Source organism: Pelophylax lessonae, assembly GCF_965119305.1.
Source record: "Pelophylax lessonae genome assembly, chromosome: 1".
Classification (NCBI taxonomy): domain Eukaryota; kingdom Metazoa; phylum Chordata; class Amphibia; order Anura; family Ranidae; genus Pelophylax; species Pelophylax lessonae.
Window position 1 is genome coordinate 352,488,937 of NC_138768.1, and position 17,590 is coordinate 352,506,526.

The window sequence follows — 17,590 nt, forward strand, 5'->3', positions numbered from 1 at the left end:
GTAAAACCCAAAACCAATGACATCTGTCTTAGACCGGCCATACATGGTGCGAATTTTCTTCCTGCAAGCGGCAAGCGGGGGTGGCGGGAAAGAAATTCACACGATTCCCCCATCAACACAGACAGTGCTGACAGGAGAATCCCTCCTGCCTAGCAATAAGCAAATGTTTGCTCCCAATGGGGAAATCCATCCCCCTTGGAAGAAAACAGTGATTATCGCTAGCGGCTATAGCAGCCACGAGTAATAATCGCAAGAGAATCTTGTAGGCTGGTTGTACCCAAGGTACATTCAGCCTGCCCATTAACAGTTCGAATCTCAGCCGGTTCCTGTTTAACTGGCCAAGATTTGAACCATGTATGGCCGGCCTTAGAAGGGATTCACCTCCTTCACACCTTTTGTTGTGTCCTTGAAACAGCAAATGAAGCTGCACCAGTTAATTCATAACTAGCTTTTTTAATTCACATGGAAATGGCTTTTCACAAAACAAACACAAAATTTATCAGCATAATTTCCAGCTACTAGCCAGAAAAAAAAACAAAAACAAAAAACACTGTCTAACAGTTTGCATTAAAAATAGAGGTTTTATTTGTGTACATATGGAAATATATGTGGAAGCCATGCAGGCTATTCAATGCCTCTTTGTGTAATGTTGCCCACAGAAGTTCAAGTTAAAGTGAAACCGCAAAGTATTCACTGCGCTTCACTTTTTCCACATTTTGTTATGTTACAGCCTTGTTCCAAAACGGATCACATTTATTATTTTTCTCAACATTCTACAAACATTACCCCATAATGACAACATGAAGGAGGTTTGCTTGAACTCTTTGCAAATTAATTAAAAATAAAAAACGAAAAACTCACATGTACATAAGTATTCACAGCGTTTGCCATGACATTCAAAATTGAGCTCAGGTGCATCCTGATTCCACTAATCATCTTTGAGATGTTTATACAATTTGATTGGAGTCCCCCTGTGGTCATCTCTCTGTTGATTGGACATGATTTGGAAAGACACACACCTGTCTATATAAGGTCCCACCGTTAACAGGGCTTTGTAGAGCTAAAACCAAGCCATGAAATCCAAGGAATTGTCTGTAGACCTCCAAGACAGGATTGTATTGAGACACAGATCTGGGGAAGGGTACAGAAAAATGTCTGCAGCATTGAAGGTCCCAATGCGTACAGTGGCCTCCATCATCCATAAATGGAAGAAGTTTGGAACCACAGGGCTCTTGCTAGAGTGGGCCGCCCTGCCAAACTAAGTGTTTGGGATAGAAGGGCCTTAGTCAGGGAGATGACCAAGAACCCAATGGTCACTCTGACAGAGCTCAAGCGTTTCTCTATGGAGAGAGGAGAACCTTCCAGAAGAACAACCATCTCTGCAGCACTCCACTAATCAGGCCTTTATGGTAGAGTGGCCAGACTGAAGTCACTCCAAAGTAAAGGCACATGGCAGCCCATCTGGAGTTTGCCAAAGGCACCTGAAGAACTTTTAGACCATGAGAAACAAAGTTCTCTGGTCTGATGAAACAAAGATTGAACTTTCTGGCCTGAATGGCAAGCGTCATGTTTGGAGGAAACCAGGCACTGCTCATCACCTGCCCAATACCATTCCTACAGTGAAGCATGGCAGTGGCAGCATCATGCTGTGGGGATGTTTTTTAGTAGGAGGAACTGGGAGACTAGTCAGGATTGAGGGAAAGATGAATGCAGCAATGTACAGAGACATCCTTGACAAAAAACTGTTCCAGAGCCCTCTGGACATCAGATTGGGGTAAAGGTTCATCTTCTAGACTCTTCAGATCTGGACTCTTGCTCCAGCCACAGCCCAGCCTCCTGCTTCTGCCAATTCCTAGTCTTCTGCTACACCACCTGACCAAACTTTTGTACAAGCTGGAGTTTAAATTTCAGTGCCAGCTACTCTTCAAAATCCAGTTCCAGACTGCCTAATTTTCAAAATCTGATTTTTTTTCCAAGCAGGATGTGTATTCTGATTTCTGGACACGGAAGTCTGCAGGTGGCATTTTCTTTTAAGAATTCTATTCCTTCACTTGACAGACTCACTATTTTTTCATTTCCCATAACAATATTTAGTACCTAAAATGTCTGGTAGACTGGGTAACCCACTTGAGAGGGAACTTGCTAAGCTTTGCAACCAGAAAATTCATTTCCCCTGGTTTGTAGGCCTAAATCCTCTGGTTCTTGGATTTTTGCTTGCACGTGATTGGATGATAGAAATTAGCAGAGCGTTACCTCATTTACGAGCTTCCCTTCAAATCTACAGCAACTGCACTTCCAAGTGCACTTGTAGTGCACAGTGAATTTGCATTTAGTAAATCAACCCCGGTGTCTCTATTTGATACCCCGTACCCTTGGTCAAATGCTACACCTGCTGTTCAAATCTGCTTTAGCCCAATATCTAACATTTTCTCTCCCCTAGCAAAGCTCAGCCCTTAGGACATTTGAAGCTCTGTCTGTAGTTCAATCTGCCTTAACAAAGACCCTACCAGCTGTTCCATTTGCATTTTGCTGAGATCTTGATTGTTAAAAATTGTCAGCATGTTGCTTGTTTAAAACCTGCCTCTGTCCAGCTTGCATTTGCGAAACCCTGTCTACTGTACAGCCTCCCTCTCCCAGGTCCCTGTCTACCATAGAGCCTGTCTCAACCAAGATTCTTTCCACTGTCCATTCTATCTCTCCTAAGGTCCTATCAACTGTTCCCCTCTGTCTTTTCTAAGCCTCTGCCTACTGTCCAGCTTGCCTCTCCCAAAATCCTGTATATTGTCCAGCCTGTCTCTCCCAAAATCCTGTCCACTACCCAACTTAAGTCTGCTAGGATCTTGCCCACTACCGAGACTGCCACCTTGCCTCTACTATAAAACTGACCATGTTAAGCCAATATCTACTATTGCTGAACTTTTGACCTCTGCATGCTAAGAATTTGGCAGTAATTTTGTAGTCTCAAAGGCCATGGATCTCAAAACTTTCTCAAAGTTAGTGATTCAGTCTTATCCAGAACCCAGTGGTCACTGGATTGATTACTCGTCTTCTACACCTGTGGGAACTGTCTACATAAACAGAGGACTTTTGTGAGCTTAAGAAGTATGCTCTTTCTGCTTCATCGAATTGACTCCAGACCTACCACCCCCCAGCTTTCTTCTGTTCTACTACCTCATCTGGTTTCAATTAAACATTCCTCTGCACCACTGGACCTGGTCCCCCGTTTATCAATTTGGAAATAAAAAAATGACTACAGTGTTAAACTAAATCTAGTAACTGTATTTACATGTTAACCTTTGGCTTGAGCAAAAGCCTCAAATTATATCACCAGGGTCAGCTAACAAATAACTAATATACATTTTTCTTAGCCTTGTAAAGGCAGGGCCCCATTCCTGGAGAGTAGGAGACCTTCACATAAAGCCCTGAGGGACATACCTAAAGATAAGGAGGAAATCAGTACATATGCATTTACATAAACGTACATCTTCTGAAACATTGAGGCTTCACATTTAAACAATGCCCCGAACTACATCATGCAGCATTCAGCGGGCTCTCTAAGCAGGGGCACCTAAGACTGAATCCCATCCTTGACAGACATGGACTGACTTTCACCTTTTGATCTTGTTGCTTTCCTTGGAGTCCACTTCTTTGGGGTTGAAAGGGCAGAGTCTCAACCCTATGAATATGCTGCCATGAAATTGTTAGGAAACGTGAATAGCAAGCAGAGTTGTATAAAGTACTCGAAACCCATACTTGAGTAAAAGTACAAGTGCTCGATCAAAAAGTGACTTGAGTAGAAGTGGAAGTGCTCGATCAAAAAGTGACTTGAGTAGAAGTACTAAAGTATTCAACATTTTTTGTACTTAAGTATTGCAAGTAGTTTTTTTAAAAATTTTGCTACTCAAGTACTGAAAGTAAAAGTACCAGTAGTTTTGAAAAAAAAATTGCTACTCAAGTACTGAAAGTAAAAGTACAAGTACTGTGTTATGAAGTTATTAAAGAAAGAAGTCAAAAGTTTAAACATCATATTGTTTTTTATTATTTCAAATGCAGCTTTTATTTATGCATACAGTAGCATTTATTTTCGTATGTGCTGAAAATACACATGTTTTGAGCTTCATGAAACCTGCCATCTACTGTTCTGGCAGTGGTAATTTTTATAATTGTAATGAGTAACTATGCAGCACAAAAAAAAAATATCGGAGTAGAAGTATTGAAATCATCGAAAAAATGTAGTGAAGTAAAAGTGGAAGTAGGAGAAAAAAATTATACTCTAGGAAAGTACAGATACCGCCTTTCGGTACTTAAGTACAGTAGTGAAGTATTTCTACTTAGTTACTATACATCTCTGATAGCAAGTGGCAAAGAAAGAAATAATAATAAAAAAAAAAGCAAGGAAGCAATGTAAAACAATAATGAATAAATGCAAAGCTAAACTAAATATTATAAAAGGAACAATGCAAAGACCACACGCTTAAAACAACTAACAGAGACTGGACAAAGTATTGACTCAGAACACACAAGAGACTTTAGTATACATGAAGCTGATTTGCAAGATGCTGAAGCATCTTGCCGAGTGAGAAGCAGGGTTATAAAGCCTTGAATAGCAAGATTCAGCAGATGATTATTAGAAAAGCCAAGAATCAACAAGGAGCTTAGGCACTGGAAACACCACCTTATAAAATCCAAGGTAGTTGAAACCAGCAGGTAAGACATTGCCAAAACCTGAGAGAAAAAAAATGAAAATTGTCTAATATGATACAAGGAAACCCTAGCTCTTTGTTTATCAGTCATATTTAATCAATTATTCTGGCATCCAAAACTGTTGCAAAGAAACCTTAATGGTATACACTAACAAAGACAATTACAGTAATCCCCCGCTACATCGCGGTTCAGTTTTTGCGGTCCCGGTAATTCGCGGTTTTTTTTGTAATGTTATTTTACTATATAAATCATTAAGAATGAAAGATTTTTGTGTTTTTCATAGCTCTTGCTCTGTCTCTAAGTATCTTTTATGTGTTTAAATGAGTTTCTATTGTTTTAAAAGTGTGTTTAAAGACCTTAAAATGCTTTTACACGTACAGTGACAGTAAAAAAATCATGCCTACAATGCATTTTAATAGGGTTTTTCTATTTCGCGGAATTTCACTTTTCGCGGCTGGGTCCGGAACGTAACCCCCGCAATGGAGGGGGGTTTACTGTAATGGAAACATGTTTTCTATTGAAAATAATACACAAGAACAATAGTAGTGTTATTGTTTTATAATCCTTTTTTTTATACACCCGTTGGCTGTTTTACAAGTAGCAAATGCCCATTTCATGCCTAGAAAAAAAAAAAAAGCCGATTGCAAAGAACAAGCAAATTTAAGACCCTATACACAAGTCCTCTTCAGAGGCCATGAGTGTCTATATGAATCCCAGAATATTCTAGGTAAGCCATTTGGTCTCCCAATGAAATACTTTCTTCATACATTACTAAGAGAGAAGCTTTGTGGTTAAGAAATGGCTTCACATTGTAAACATCTTGTTAATGGTTCTAATGCTAGCTCTTTTGTTCTCCTTTATTATATTCTGTTAATTCCAGGCACAAAATAAACAGGGCACATGGGTTGTAACAATATACAAGTGCTTTTGTCCTCCTACATTCAGCCTCTTTCCTATAGCAAGAAATGTCAAATGGCATAAAGCCTTAGCCAGAAAAGCTAGAGATTACATAGTTGATTTCTTGAAATGTTTTCTGTATTAGGAAAATTTAAGGGAGTTCCATATTATTATGGCCAGCTCTGCCTTTCATTGCCTGGTAATCCTTGTTATTAACATTTTTTAAAGCCTTCTAGATTTATATTGTATACAAAATAGACAGAGTGTTGTGCTTCATTGACAGGTGGGGTCAGTTTTGGAATTAACACATTTTTTATAAATGTCATTATGACAAAATTATATTTGTGTGTGATAAAAAGCTATTCTTTCAACTATAGTTCAACAGTCCATGTAAGTATTTTTTAGGTTTAAAATGTTAAAGAGAACCAGTTGTGATTAGGTTCATGCAAGAATCTGATTTAACTTGCACACAAGCTTCCCAGTTTATACCTAAAATTATATTAGAAGGATGTGGGTTAATGTTGGGTAAATGTTGAAAATTGAGTGAAATCATTGATGAACAGACCCCTTAGTCTTAACCACTTAAGCCCCAAAGGATTTGGCTGCTCAAAGACCAGGCCCTATTTTGCGATTCGGCACTGCGTGACTGTAACGGACAATTGCGCGATCGTGCGATGCTGTACTAAATTAAGTTGATGTCCTTTTTTCCCAAAAACAGAGCTTTCTTTTGGTGGTATTTGATCACCTGTGCAGTTTTTACTTTTTGCGCTATAAACAAAAAAAAAAGCGACAATTTTGAAAAAATACCAATATATTCATATTTTTTATATGAAATTCTCAAAAAAAAATGTAAAAATCAAAATTTTTTAACATTTTAGGCCAATTTGTTTTCTGCTACATATTTTTGGTAAAAAAAATCGCAATAAGCGTATTTTGATTGGTTTGCGCAAAAGTTATTGCGTTTACTAACTACGGGAAAGATTTATGTCATTTTTATTGTTTTTTTTTTTAAACTTATAATGGCGGCGATCTGCGATTTTTTTTGCGGGACTGCGACATTGCGGCGGACAGATCGGACCCTTGACTGCCATTTTTTACACTTTTGGGGGTACCAGTGACATTTCTACAGTAATCAGTGCTATAAATATGCACTGTTACTGTAAAAATGACACTGGCAGGGAAGGGGTTAACTTAATTGGTGATCAAGGGGTTAAGTGTGTCCCTAGGGGCATGATTCTAACTGTCAGGGGGCGTGGCTTGTTAGATCATCACAGAGATATATGATCCTACATAGCAGGATCGCATAGCCTCAGTGATGATCTAAGGGAGTATGACAGACGGCTGTGTTTACATCAGCCGTCTGTCTTTCTCCCTCTCCTGCGGGAGATCGCGAGTGGCCGGCGGACATCGGAGCTGCCGGTCACACGCGCGGGGATGTCAGTAAACGAGCGGGGGTGGCAGCGCGTGCTCGCCCCCTAGAGGCTCGTGGGCGAATCACGTACCCAGACGTCACTTTGCCCAGGAGAGGCTGACTGCTGCAGTATATAGTCGTGTAAATATTTGCAAGCCTACCTATTAAATAATTATATCTGCGCTCATATCTAGCTTGACTTAACTTGACTGAGGGTGAATGTTGGTGTGATTGATGCCCCGAGTAGATGATTTACTCTAACCTCATGCTCTGGTGTCAACCGTAAAAATGTTTATAGCCCTTTACTTTCTATCTTGATGGCAATGGTCACCATGAGATTTATAGAGTGTGACTCTACCTAGTGGGGACACAAACAACAATAAATAAAAGTCGACCGGGGTATTAATCTTTCCACACCAAATTCAAAACAAAAAAAAATGGCTATTCATTCATTTTAAACTATTATAATTGTAAATAGAGTTGGCCTGAACACCCCCCAGTTCGGTTCCCGCCAGAACTCTCAAACATCACAAAAGTTCAAACCCAAACCCTGAACCCTATTAACCACTTCAGCCCCGGAAGGTTTTACCCCCTTAATGAGCTGCCCATTTTTTGCGATACGGCACTGCGTTACTTTAACTGACAATTGTGCGGGCGTGCGACACTCTACCCAAATAAAATTGATGTCCTTTTTTTCCCACAAATAGAGATTTTATTTTTTGGCATTTGATCACCTCTGTGGTTTTTATTTTTTGCACTATAAACAAAAAAAGAGCGACAATTTTGATAAAAAAACAATATTTTTTACTTTTTGCTATAAAACACAGTCAATAAAAAAAATTTAAAAATCTAATGTTTTCATAATTTTAGGCCAATATGTATTCCGCTGCATATTTTTGGCAAATAAAATTTTCAATAAGCGTATGTTGATTGGTTTGCACAAAAGGTATTGCATCTACAAACTAGGGGATAGATTTATGCCATTTTTATTTATTTTTTTATTTTTTTTACTAGTAATGGTGACGATCAGCGTTTTTTAGCGGGACTGCGACATTGCGGTGTACAAATCGGACACCTAACTGACACTTTTGAGGGAACCAGTGACATTACTACAGTAATCAGTGCTAAAAAATATGCACTGTTACTGTACTAATGACACTGGCAGGGATGGGGTTAACACCAGGGGAGATCAAAGGGTTAACTGTGTCCCCAGGGGATGCTTTCTAACTGTGAGGGGGGGGGGGGGGGGTGGACTCATCAGATGAACGCAGAGATCCGTGTTCCTAAATAGCAGGAACACAAGATCCCTGTGTTCATCTGTGACAGAACGGCGGTCTGCCCTGTTTACATTGGCAGACCGCCGTTCTGTCTCTCTAGGGATTGTGGGTAGTTGGCGGACATCACGTCCGCTGGACCTGACGATTGGCTGTACAGGTATGTCCTTTTGTGCAATATAGCTGGCCTGCCACAGCATATGTACTCCGGCCGGTCTGCAAGTGGTAAAGTCTATGGGACCCAGGGGTCAAGTCCTGGGAAAAAAAGTGTGGGAACTCACCCAGGATCCCCCCCCCCACCCCCCTCGACATTGCAAAAAAGTACCTAAAATGCCCGTATTTTGTGGTAAACAGTGCAAATATCAATATTTTAAATTATAAACATGTAGATAGCACTATTAGCAATGTGTTTAAGTTAAACAAAAGTCAAAAGCCATCTTGCTCTATTTACACGAAGGTTAGGTTAATATAACCCAGCCAGCAAAGAGTTCCCCCTTACATCAGAGTCTGCAGGATTCCCCCTAACAGTGCAAGGGAACTCTGACATAAAGGGGAATTCTGCAGATCATGTTCTAAAGGGGAACTCTGATATAAGGGGGGAGGGGGGGCTCTGGTGATCAGAGACCACCTTATATCAGAGTCCACTGCATTCCTTTTTACATCAGAGGTCCCACTAACATCAGAGTCCGCAGCATTGCCCTTTACATCAGAGCTTCCCTTCACATCAGCGTGCACAGAGTTCCCCCTTGCACTGTAAGGGGGAATCCTGCAGACTGATGTAAAGGGGAATACCGGGAACTCTGATGTAGGGGGGACTCTGGTGACCAGAGACCACCTTCCGCTGAGTGAATGCACTAAGGAAGGGGGGGGGGGTCCTGATTTAAGGAGGAACCTTTGTAGGCGGTGCTGGTTTTTAAGGATTAAATTAGATGGTGAGGAGGCATCATAATGCTTCCTTGCCACCTAGCAAACACCCTCTGAAAAGTGACCCATTGTGGTTCACTCTTCAGAGGGCAAAACTAGTGTACCCTAATTTACAGCAATGCCCCTCAGATGTGTCACTCCACACATGCTTGGTATTAGTCCCTGTTCACATATATGCGATGCAGGAACCCTGCAAATCCACTGCGGGTTCCTGCATTGCATTCAACTCACAGGCAGTTCACACTGCCATATACGAATCACAGGGGGTGTCAATACAAAGTTAATGACACCCCCAGATCAGTTCGCATATTGCAGTGCGAACAGTCAGTTCCAACATGAATTGGATCGCATGGGTGTGAACACTCATGCGATCTGATCCTGGTGCGGACCCAAAAAAGGGTCCTGTGCGAGTTGTGTCCGAATGTGATGCAAATTCAGCCATACAATCTGTATGGCTGAATTTGCATCGCACACAGATCGCATGTGATTTACACAGCAGTGCGCTGCGCATCACATGCAAGGTCTGTCATCGCATATATGTGAACTGGCACTAAGACAACAATTCAAATGCAGCATTTTTAGTCCCCCCCCAGTACCTGGTCTGGATGCAGTCTTCTACCTGGGGTCTGGATGCAGTCTTCTACCTGGGGTTTGGATGCAGTCTTCTACCTAGCGTCTGGGTGCAGGGCTTGTCCTGCAGGTGGTTCCTCCTGGAGCTGGGAACCCAGAGACCAGCTGAACACTGCTGATACTTCTGGTCCTCTCCCTTCCTTCTGGGCACCACTGAGCTGGGCAACTGGGAGGGGGAGGGGGGCAGGAGAGGAGGGGGGGAGAGGAGGGGGGAGAGGAGAGGAGGAGGGGGGGAAGAGGAGAGGAGGGGGGGGAGAGGAGGGAGAGAGAAGAGAACAGGGGGGGGAAGAGGAGGGGGGAGGAGGGATCGGGGGAGAGATAGGAGGGGGGAGCAGAGGAGGAGGGGGGGAGAGGAGGGAGAGAGAAGAGAAGAGGGCGGGGGAAAAGAGGAGGGGGGGAGGAGGGATCGGGAGAGAGAGGAGAGGAGGGGGGAGCAGAGGAGGGGGGGAGAGGAGCAGGGAGAGGAGAGAAGAGGAGGGGGGAGAGGAGGGGGGGAGAGGAGGGAGAGAAGAGAACAGGGGGGGAAGAGGAGGGGAAGGAGGGATCGGGGGAGAGATAGGAGGGGGGAGCAGAGGAGGAGGGGGGGAGAGGAGGGAGAGAGAAGAGAAGAGGAGAAGAGGGCGGGGGAAAAGAGGAGGGGGGAGGAGGGATCAGGAGAGAGAGAGAGGAGGAGGGAGCAGAGGAGGGGGGAGAGGAGCGGGGAAAGGAGAGAAGAGGAGGGGGAGAGGAGAGGAGGAGGGGGGAGAGGAGAGGAGGGGGAAGAGGAGGAGGGGGGGAGATGAGGGAGAAAGAAGAGGAGGGGGAGAAGAGGGGGGGAGAGAGAGGAGAGGAGGATCGAGCAGAGGAGGAGGGAGGGCAGGCACCAGGCATCTCTCACTAGTCCCAGTACACTGCTTGTCACTCAGGTGAGCTCACATGAACAGCCTAGCCTGGACTCCGACACCACCCCTGCCCCTATTTTTTCCCCTGGGTCTCTTTTGTTACGGCAACAATGCCTGACCGTTCACACTTCACAGTGCCTGCCGGACCCCTGTGTTCCACGGGAGCAGGAAGTGGACTACTTTATCAGTTTCAGGTAGGCGGATTAATCCATCACAGCGTTCTCAGGCTATCACCAACTATTCACATTGATGAAGCTGGTGACCAGGCAGGAGTTGTGTAGCGCGCTGCGGTGAATTAATCCGCTTACCCGAAACAGAAAAAAATAGTCCACTTATGTCCCTGCTCTCACGGAACAAAGGGGCCGGCCGGGAGACATTTTTTTTTTTCTAAATAGCTGCACAGCGGGGGATTGTGGTTCCTCCTTAACAGTGGCCCTGCCTGCAGCTGCCAATGGGAACGGCGTTCCTGCTGTGAAAAAAGTGCGGGGACGCCGTTCCCATGCGTTCCTGCAGGACTCGAGCCCTGATGGGACCTGAACTTAAAGTACCCATTTTGAAGACTTATATGCAAGTTATTGGCCATGAAAAGGATATGGAGGCCCAGGTACTGCCCTGAGGGACAGTAATCAATCCAAAAAAATGGGGGGTGGGGGGTGCAGGGGCTGCTGCATCTGTAGCAGGTTACGTTATACCCTGGATAGGAATTTATCCTTTAAAATGCAATGCTCAAATGTAAGTATATCAGTAGTTATGTTTAATCACAATTTTTGAAATGTAATATGATTTATGTAAGAGTCAGATCTCTCAGATGATCACTGCTGCCACCAACAACTCTTTATTTAGACACTCTGCCCCCAGGAACCTAAAGTTGAACTTACTCCTGTAAGTTTTTTTTTCCCATCTGTATTCCATTGGAAGATTTCCCTTCACTTCCTGTCTCATAGCCAAAACAGGAAGTGAGACGAAATCCCCCAAAGCAAGACATTAATGGCTGTGTGTGGTGAATTATTTTGAGGGGACAGCAAATTTACACTGTTATACAAGCTGTACACTCACTACTTTACATTGTAGCAACGTGTCATTTCTTCAGTGTTGTCACATGAAAAGATATAATAAAATATTTACAAAAATGTGAGGGGTGTACTCACTTTTGTGAGATGCTGTATATATTTTACTTCTTGTTTGTCTATAGTAATCATAACTGTATTTGTTCTATTGAAAACAATATTACAAGGAATTATTTTTGTTTTGCAGCCAAGTGCATATGCCTACATAAGGTTTGACAGAAGTCACCGGGAAATGTCTTCTGTCCCTTCTAATCATGTGTAATTAGCTTCCATGGTTGTAGTAAATGTGTACTATAACAGCATGTTATACCAAGGTAATTTACCCTCCTTAAAAGGAAGAAAGATTAAAATTAACAATGCCATGAGATCTCGACTGAACAGCATGTATGTCACCGTTGTCATGGAGACGGTTTTTGCATTGAACAATTCAACAGGCACTTTTACTGATTATTTTCTTTCTGCAGTTTAGCAACATGAACCGACCATAGCAAATTACATTTTGTACTACACGACATGAATGGTCATTTTGTACTAAGATTTATACTACATTTTGTGCTAAGACATGAATGGTCACATAAAGTATGCATTGTCACAAATAACGCATGCAGTCAATAGCTTGATGGCTAAACACATCTTTACATGTACCTGTAACATATAAAAAAGAGTTGACTTTAGTGAACCAATTCTTTATAACGGCATTGAAAAATGAGTCCAGAACAGAGGCAGTACTACTGGACTATGCTCTTATCTAGGCAAGGTGAGGATAGGCAAGGAACACCGGTGTAGTGGTTAGCACTTTCACCTAGCAGCTAGAGGGTCGCTGGTTCAAATCCCAACCACGGCACTACCTGCCTGGAGTTTGCATGTTCTCCCTGTGCCTGCGTGGGTTTCCTCCGGGTAACCCGTTTTCCTCCCACACTCCAAAGACATGCTGGTAGGTTAATTGGATCCTGTATAAAATTGGCCCTACTATGTATGTATGAATGTGAGTTAGGGACCTTAGATTGTAAGCTCCTTGAGGGCAGGGACTGATGTGAATGTACAATGTATATGTAAAGCGCTGCATAAATTGACAGCGCTATATAAGAACCTGAAATAAATAAAATGATACATGAAGATTGGCTTCCAGTGAGCCATCTCACTCTGTCACTCAATGTTACTTCCTCACTCTTGGAGGATTTCATGTCCTTCAGGAAGTGTGGAAAGGTGTTACTTCCTGGTGACAGGACATTCACATGTTAACAGTAGGGTTGAGCGGACACCTAGATGTCCGTGTTCGACGGGTTCGGCCGAACTTTAAAAAAAAGTCCGGGTCCGTGTCCCGGACTTTTACCGAACTTTTCCCGGACACCGAACCCCATTGAAGTCAATGGGGACCCGAACTTTAAGGCACTAAAATGGCTCTAAAACACCAAAGGAAAGGGCTAGAGTGCTGCAAATGGCAGCAAAACGTAATTAAGAGCATGGCAAGTGCTCTGCAAACAAATGTGGATAGGGAAATAACTTAAAACAACAAAAAAAAACAGAAAAATAAAACAATGTTCTTCTTCATCTCTGAAGGACGAGGCCCATATGGAGTAGGAGGGAGGTTGAGGTGGTGGTGGATGTGGCGGTGATATAGGCGTGCGCACAGGGTGTGCTGGGTGTGCCTGGGCACACCCTAATCACCTAGGGCACATAGCATTGCCAGTGAGGAGATGGGAAAGATCTCCCTGGGACCTGCTCTGCTCTATTTCTCCTTGCCTACAGGTACATGGCCCCGATACATTACTCTCCCTGCTGGCAAACACATGCATGTGTATTTCAACTTTGGGGTGCACACCTTAATGCAATAGGCTGCGCACACCTATGGGCGGTGTAGGTGGAAGCGGCGGTGGAGGAGGACCAGGGCCGGATTAACAGCATCATGGGCTTGGTGCTGAGGATTTTGAAGGGCCTTAAGGGCCGTGCCTTGCCATGCACCCAGAGGAGGAAGGGTGCAGCCATGCATGCCTAATTCAACATGGGATGCTGTCTCTGAAGCCCATAAACACATCCATGCATCGCCAACTGTCCCTCCTTGTCCGGCCTTCACGCTGTGTGGGGAGGTTCTGAGGGTGCTGCCTGGGGAAGCGAGCATAGAAGCCAGACTTCTGTGTTTACAAGTGACAGAAGAGCGGTAACAGTGAATATGGCCAACCCGGGGCCTATATAAAAGGTAGGGGCCTGGAGCTGCAGCTCCAATAGCCCCTACATTAATCTGGCCCTGAGGAGGAGGACGAGGTAGCCAACACTGCTTCTTTTCAAAAATTTTAAATGAGGGTACACCCCAAAAGAGTGAGAAAGAGCAAAAATGGAACAATGGGTGGGTAAGGTCGGTATCCATTGCTATTCTGCATAAGGTACGGAAAAGTCCCGTGGGATCCATGCCTGGTTCATTTTAATGAACGTGAGCTTGTCCACATTGTCTCTGGACAGGCGGCTGCGCTTGTCTGTTATAACGCCCCCAGCCGTGCTAAATACCCGTTCAGATAATACACTGGCTGCAGGGCACGCCAGCACCTCCAAGGCGTAAAGGGCAAGCTCAGGCCATGTGCCCAATTTGGAGACCCAGAAGTTGAAGGGGGCAGACCCGTCATTCACTACATGTAGGCGTGTGCACACATACTGCTCCACCATGTTGGTAAAATGCTGCCTCCTGCTAAGACGTTCCATCTGAGCTGCTGGTGCTGCTGTTTGTTGTGGCGTGCTGACAAAGCTTTTCCACATTTCGGCCATGCTAACCCTGCCTTCTGAGGTGCTGGCGGTGCCCTGGTTGCGTTGGCGACCTCCTCCTCCTCCTCCTCTGCCTTGTGCTTCCACTGTGGCCCCGCTGTCAGATGGGAATGCCAGCAGCATGGCGTCTACCAGCGTGCGCTTGTACTCGCGCATCTTGCGATCGCGCTCCAGTGAGTGAATTAAGGACGGTACGTTGTCCTTGTAACGGGGATCCAGCAGCGTGGCCACCCAGTAATCAGCACAAGTTAGAATGTGGGCAACTCGGCGGTCGTTGTGGAGACACTGCAGCATGTAATCGCTCATGTGTGCCAGGCTGCCCAGAGGCAACGAAAGGCTGTCCTCTGTGGGAGGTGTATCGTCCGTGTCCTCTGTATCCCCCCAGCCACGCACCAGTGATGGCCATGAGCTGGCCTGGGTGCCACCCTGCTGTGAACATGGTTCCATCTCCTCCTCCAGCTCCTCCTCCTCCTCATCCTCCTCATCCTCCAGAACTGTGCCCCTGCTGGACAATTGCGTCCCTGGCGTTTGCGTGTGCAGGAACCCACCCTCGGAGCCCCTTGCGAATGACTGCCCTGAAAGCCTTGGAAATGTTACCTCTTCATCCTCCTCCTCCTCCTCATCCTGTGCCACATCCTCTTCCATCATCGCCCGAATTGTTTTTTCAAGGAGGCATAGAAGTGGGATAGTTAAGCTGAGAACGGCGTCATTGCCACTGGCCATGTTGGTGGAGTACTCAAAACAGTGCAACAAGGCACACAGGTCTCGCATGGAGGCCCAGTTATTGGTGGTGAAGTGGTGCTGTTCCGCAGAGCGACTCACGCGTGCGTGCTGCAGCTGAAACTCCACTATGGCCTGCTGCTGCTCGCACATTCTTTCCAGCATGTGCAAGGTGGAGTTCCACCTTGTGGGCACGTCACATATGAGGCGGTGAGCGGGAAGGCCGAAGTTACGCTGCAGCGCTGCCAGGCGAGCAGCAGCAGGGTGAGAACGCCGAAAGTGCGCACAAACGGCCCGCACTTTCTGCAGCAGCTCTGACATATCGGGGTAGTTTTTAAGGAACCTCTGCACCACCAAATTCAGCACATGCGCCAGGCAAGGGATGTGCGTCAAACCGGCTAGGCCCAGAGCTGCTATGAGATTTCGCCCGTTATCGCACACCACCAGGCCGGGCTTGAGGCTCGCTGGCAGCAACCACTCATTTGTCTGCTGTTCCATGCTCCTCCACAACTCCTGCACGGTGTGTGGTTTGTCCCCCAAACAGGCAAGTTGTAAAACTGCCTGCTGTCGTTTACCCCTGGCCGTGCTGAAGTTGGTGGTGAAGGTGTTACGCTGTCCGGATGAGGAGGCGGTAGAGGATGAGGAAGCGGAGTAGGAGGAGTTAGGAACAGGAGGCAAACTGAAGCGCCCTGCAATCCTCGGTGGTGGAAGGACATGCGCCAAATTGCTATCCGCCTCAGGCCCATCCGCCACTGCATTTACCCAGTGTGCCGTTAGGGAGATATAACGCCCCTGACCGTGCTTACTGGTCCACGTATCCGTAGTTAGGTGGACCTTGGCACAGATGGCGTTGCGCAGTGCACACCTGATATTTTCCCCCACTTGGTTGTGCAGGGAAGGGATGGCTTGCCTGGAAAAGTAGTGGCGGCTGGGCACGACGTACTGTGGGACAGCCACCGACATAAGGTTTTTAAAACTGTGCGTCTCCACCAGACGGAATGACAGCATTTCAAAGGCCAATAATTTTGAAATGCTGGCATTCAGGGCCAGGGATCGCGGGTGGGTAGGGGGGTACTTCCTCTTCCTCTCAAGTGTTTGGGAGATGGAAAGCTGAACGCTTCCACGGGACATTGTGGAGATGGTTGTTGGTGACCCAGGTGGTGGTGTTGCTGACAGATCGTCTGTTTGCGGGGTGGCAGGTGCCGGTATCACTACAGATGTGGCTGGAGCGGCCGAGACTGCAGCAGAAGAGGAAGCAGGATGAGCCAGAGACGTTTCTTGGTTTTGAAGGTGTGTACTCCACTGCAGCTCGTGCTTTGCACTTAGATGCCTGATCATGCAGGTTGTGCTCAGGTTGAGAAGGTTTATGCCTCGCTTCAAGCTCTGATTGCACAGGGTGCAAACCACTCGTGTCCTGTCATCAGCACATTTTCTAAAGAACTTCCACGCTAGAGAACTCCTTTGAGCTGACTTTGGTGCGCTCGTTCCCTTGCTGCGTTGGGCAGTAGCGGGCGTAGTGTCTAGGGCACGGCCGCTCCGCTTCTGCACCCTGCTCCCTCTTCTGCTGTGCTGGTGGCTCTGTGCGACCACCGCCTCTTCCTCCAAACTACTGAGGTCACCTGCATGACGTTCATTCCATGTGGGGTCGAGGATCTCATCGTCCTCCACATCATCTTCCACCCAGTCTTCACCCCTGCCCTCCTTGTCGGTCTCCACAATGCTGAACGCCGCAGCAGTTGGCACCTGCGTTTCGTCATCATCGGAGACGTGCTGCGATGATCCTTGCATGTACTCATCTTGAGAAATAAGTGGTTGGGCATCGCTGCACTCAATCTCTTCCACTTCTGGGGCAGGGCTAGGTGGATGGCCCTGGGAAACCCTGCTGACAGAGTCCTCAAAAAGAATAAGAGACTGCTGTATGGCTTGGGGCTCAGACTGCTGGCCTGATTTGCAAGGGGGTGAGGTGAAAGACGGTTGGACATTGGCTGCAGGTGCCAACTCTGACCTTTCTGCAGTAGACTGGGTGGGAGACAATGTGAAGGAACTGGAGGCACTGTCAGCAGCAAACCAATCTACTATCGCCTCAACTTGTTCTGGCCTCATCACTTCTAGGGGCGTTTGATGCCCTACCAAATACTGATGCAGGTTCTGTCGCCTACTCACACTTGAGGAAGGTGTTTCACTTGTGCGTGTAGCTGGCACAGATCGACCACGTCCTCTCCTTGCAACAGGAGCTCTACCAGCAGCACCACGACCCAGGCCACGGCCCTTATTTGACGGTCTCCTCATATTTCTGTAATTTAAGATCTTGCCCTAGAAAGGTTTTTA